This window comes from Temnothorax nylanderi, unplaced genomic scaffold, assembly GCF_030848795.1.
Source record: "Temnothorax nylanderi isolate EJ_2023f unplaced genomic scaffold, tnyl_v1.0 TNYL_tig0631_pilon, whole genome shotgun sequence".
In the NCBI taxonomy this organism is placed as follows: Eukaryota; Metazoa; Arthropoda; class Insecta; order Hymenoptera; family Formicidae; genus Temnothorax; species Temnothorax nylanderi.
In genome coordinates, this window is record NW_027249693.1 from 1 (window position 1) to 4,933 (window position 4,933).

The 4,933-nt window shown below is 35.7% G+C and overlaps 1 long non-coding RNA gene across 1 annotated transcript in view; it reads left to right on the forward strand.

Annotated features, from left to right (window-relative positions):
• The first annotated feature begins 8 nt into the window (after positions 1-8).
• The window catches only part of LOC139784461 (uncharacterized), a 31,709-nt gene continuing 26,784 nt past the window's right edge, over positions 9-4,933 (forward strand). The window contains exon 1 of the long non-coding RNA XR_011721568.1: positions 9-1,467. This is a non-coding gene — a long non-coding RNA (uncharacterized lncRNA). The remainder of the gene's footprint in view (positions 1,468-4,933) is intronic.

The window sequence follows — 4,933 nt, forward strand, 5'->3', positions numbered from 1 at the left end:
TCCGAAGCCCGATCTAAGGCGCGATTTTTCTCTCTAGATGACAAACTCAATCAACTAAATAACTTAGCTAATAGTGTTGACCGCAACAGTCAGCGTATCGCGGAATTGGAGCACCGGTGTGCTGCTCTCGAGAATGAAGTGCGCGATTTAAAGAACGGTTTAAAGAGCGACCTAAAGAATGAATTAAGGAGTGAATTGGAAGGCGACCGGAGTAGTTCTCGTCCTCCGCGATCTCCTTCGTCTCGAGTCTCACGCACTTCCGATATTATCATTTCCGGGATACCAGGTTCTCTAACCGACACATCCGAACAGCTCGTTACTAGTGTTTTTCGCGCGCTGGGTACACCACAGCTTGTTTCCGATGTTCTTGAGACTCGAGAGGTGGGGGTTAGCAACGTGTCTGCGATGCATGATGTGGCGCCTAGCACTGTCTCCGCCTCTGATCGTGCCGCTAAACCACGATCAATTATAGTTATACTTAAGTCGCGAGAGATTCGTGACTACATTCTTGATGCTATGCGCCGTAAGCGTCGACTGACTGTCTGCGATGTTCTCTCTAGAGATGTCCCCGGGCACATTTATATTAATGAGCTACTTCCTACGGATATTTATAATTTGTTGCGCCGGACTCGCGAAAGGGCTAAACTGTTATCTTTTAAGCACGTATGGTGCAAAGATGGCCAGATCTTTGTCCGCAAAGACCATGGTCAATCTCCAATTCTTATCACTACTGAGACTGATTTGGCCAAGCTTCAGTGACTTGTTGATTCTGTCCCTATTCCGTCTGCTTCACATGACTGTCTCGAAATTGCTCACTTCAATGCTAGCTCCCTATTCAAGCCTTCTTATCGTTCAATTTTTTTCATATTATCTCGATTACTAGTTCTTACTTGAGAGCACGACTGAATTTCGTTGATTTTTATTTCTTCAGCATTATTTCAGTTATTAATACTGTCAACGGGATTTAGTTCTGAAGCATTTGCTGAAGTGGAAATAATTAGTAATCAATATTATTACTCTTTGCAATATAGTCATTATCTTCATTGTTTCCGCTTTTGCTCACTGCTTTATTATAATTGTCTCATCTGTTCTGTATCTATTCCAATTTTTTGTTTTTATTTTACTCTTGTTTACTTCATGTATTTCCTTGTATTTTTCATCATTTGCCTAAAGTCTTGACTATGGCATAATAAACAAACTCAAACTCAAACTCTCTCTCTCTCTATTCTTAGATTTCGCAAAATACACGCAGAAACAGTGCGTCAAAAACAAATAATATCGCTTTTAAAATTGTATCAGTGACGTTACACAGTTTTGCTGACAATTTTCTGCTGAAGATAGTTTTTCATGATTTCTATTGAATTAAAGTATTCTTTTTTGTGTTTTCTAGGTCTCTTTCAGTTATTCCAAGGGACCTCTAGACGAATAAAATATTCTGAAGATTGATAAAAAGGACGATCGAAAGAGGTAATACTGTTTTGAATTTTATTTTACTTCTATGCACTTCAAATATCTTTTTCACAACACCTCCACGGATAGTTCGACTTTCCATGCCTGTAGAGAGGGGTGAAAGTGACCAATTTCACGCCACGGCGGCATAGCGGGCGGAAAGTAACCACTTTCCTCCGTAGGGAGGAAAGTAAGCCTTGGCGTGAAATTGGCCACTCTCGCCCCTCTCTAGGCATGGAAGTCGAACTTTTCGTAAAAGTGTTGTGAAAAATATCGTGTGCACCTCGGGTCGAAAGCTTTTTCAGACTCGTGTGATTTGCCGCCCGAGCCTTCGTCGGGCGGCAAACTTCACACTCGTCTGAAAAACCCTGCTTTCTCCCCTTGGTGCACAATATACTATTGAAATACGTGAAATCATATTTTGTAGACATAGAGGAGACTGGGGCAAGATAGGACACTTTTTGCATTTTATTTTATTGTACTTTTCTAAAAGTATACAAACTAAAGTATCCCACTCGGCATGTTATGTTGCTGAAATATTGAAATATTCGGAAATGGTGCAGAAATATTTCGTTAACATTTCATTTGTAACTATGCATCGGAAATATTTCAGAAATGTACCTGCATCATGTTTTTTATAATATTGCATTAACAATATTTCTGAAATCTTTCAGAAAGTTGTTTACAATATTTGTAAGTTTCTGTAATATTGCAAAAAAATGTAGCAGATGCAATATTTCAGAAATATTTCTGAAACACTATAAAAGTAATATTACGTTTGCATTGCACGAATAATATTTCTATAACATATCAAACGCAACATTGCATTTAAAATATTTCTGAAAAATTTCTGAAAGATTGCGTAGGTAATGAAAAATTGAATTGCAGGCAGTGAATTTCTACAATATTGCAGAAGAAATATTGCAGATGTAATGGTTTAGAAACATTTCTGATACATGATAAAATTATTATTTACATTTACATTGCACGTGTTATATTTTTGAATGTTTTACATACAACATTGCAACTGTAATATTTCCGAAAAGTTGCTGACAGACTTTAGAACTTATATAAAATTAAATTTATTATTATATAATTATTGCATTTTATTGCATTTTGTTTCTTTTATTAAGAATTTTCTGATATTCCAAATTTTGTCATATGGCATTTTTAATATAAAATATTTAATAATATTTAATATAAAATAATATTCGACGTTGACTGGCAAAAAAGATTTATTCGTATATCTGTATTGTTAATATTGTTATGCGATAGCTTTATGCTCATCAAAATAAGCAAGTATAAGAAAGAAAGAAGCGTCAGAGTCAAAGGATCACCACTACCCTGTTCAATCATCGATGTCAAGCAACAAGGTGCCGGTATACTACTTGGATGGGTGACCGGCTGAGAGACCGGACTTCGGACAAACGCGCGGCGGCTATACGCACATGGCTTAATATATTTTTTTTGTTCCGGTAACAAAATATTTCATTTTTCACATATCAACAAATAGTTTTTGCGTCAGTAACAAAATTTTGTTTGCTAATACAAAACATTTTTCTCAGTGTAAAATGTATTTAAAATATCTCTGAAGTGTTTCTGCAATATTTCGTAGATATACTTCAGAAATATTTCAATAATATTACCGAAATATTGCCGAAATCTTTCAGCAAAGTTGCATTTGAAATAATTGTGCCGATTGAAACATTGCAGAAATGTTGCAGAAACGGTCGTGAAATATTTCTGAAATATTGATGAAAGGTGTAATATTTCAAATGGAATTTTGCAGAAATGTTTCTGAAATATTACATGCCGAGTGGGATAATAATGGCAATAATGATGACAGTCTCGCGATGTCATGCGTTGTTTATATAAGGAAACTTATATAAGGAACTTATAGGGGTGGATTCCATCGTGGGATGTATCAGGTTCTCGGTTCTAAAGTTTGGGATTGGTCGGATTTTTCCTACACATATGATGTAGATTATAGTTTTGTGATTATTCATTGGTGAGCTATCGTATGATTTTGGTTTTCCGCTTATCTATTAAAACAAGTTAAACGTAAAATCGTCGTCGTTTTTTAAGCAGATTCCGATTTTACGGTTGCCCATAGCGAGTTTGACGTTGAGTCTTTACCATCCTGTTTTTGAAAGCGCAAACTATTGTTCCGTCCAGTGACTTATCGCGTTTATTTTTATTAGCTGTTAATAAACGTGGATTTTCAGCTCGAGTCGGAATCCCACGTTTCCAAGATAACAGAGGTGTCTACACGATTCGGAACAAATAGAAATTTTCCGTTCCTCTGTGTATATTAGCAGATATTACAGAAATTTTGACCTTACACCACGCGTCATGGACTCCGTTTTATTAATGGGACAATATTATCCAGATAATATTTCTGTTGCCCATCTAGACCGATTTATTATCAAGGATTTTCTTTGGCGTACGGCGGTCCCGAACTTATTGTGTCGCAGATCTGACAAATAGATGAACTTTGTCCTGTTTAATTTGTCTGTTTGAATTTTGCTATCTGGAAAGTTTCTCATGACCTCTCACGATTTTTCACATTTAGATGAAATAAACATCCGAAAAATCAGACATGCCAGTGTCATAGTACAATGGATAATTGTTGGTTCACGGTTTATTTTTGTTTCTTATCTGAGAGATAATTTTGTTAGGTTTCCGCGAAAAAAGAAATCATAGAGTTCACAAAACGTAACAATAGAGTAGAGATTTACTAATAAAAATTAATATGCTTAATATGAATATTATACGAGTAATTAATAGATATTAATTTAAATAAATGGCGAAGGAATGGACTCAGTTCAAACATATTATTGCACTTGTAAAAATGGAGCTTGCACTGTTGGGTGCTGTACATAACTCCTGGCGCATGCAAGCTGGGGAGCTAAAATTATTTTTTCGGGAACACACTTATTAAAAACAGCAAATTTGAGAATTATATCGCCAGTAGATGAAAAAATTCAGCTTAGGTATCTTTTATTCGACCCAAAACATCTCCGACCTGACAAGTTCTTTTGACGATAGGACGACTGAATATGTCGTTTCAACGTCCATTCGTATACTGTAATCCTCAACGAACAAATTATTTTTTAGATGTGGCGTAGCAGGCATTATGCCTAACTAATTAATAATTTTGTATCCGTGACGCTTGAAAAGGACCGAAACCCACGGTCGAAACGTAGCGTTTTGTCAAATAAAGTTGACCAGTTGGGTCGAATAAAAGATACCTAAGCTGAACACTTATTAAAACCTACACACTGATGTGCATATCATAGGTGGACGCCACATGGCTCAAATCTGGACACAGTTTTTACATAATTTATAGCATGTCAAGTACAAAAGTTTCTATATTTATTAATCGAATATTGTATATATTAATAGAAACTTAAAATATTGTAGTTAAGTTAATAACAGGTTTTGTATTCTCGTTAACATATATCTACATTTCTTTTTGTTTCAG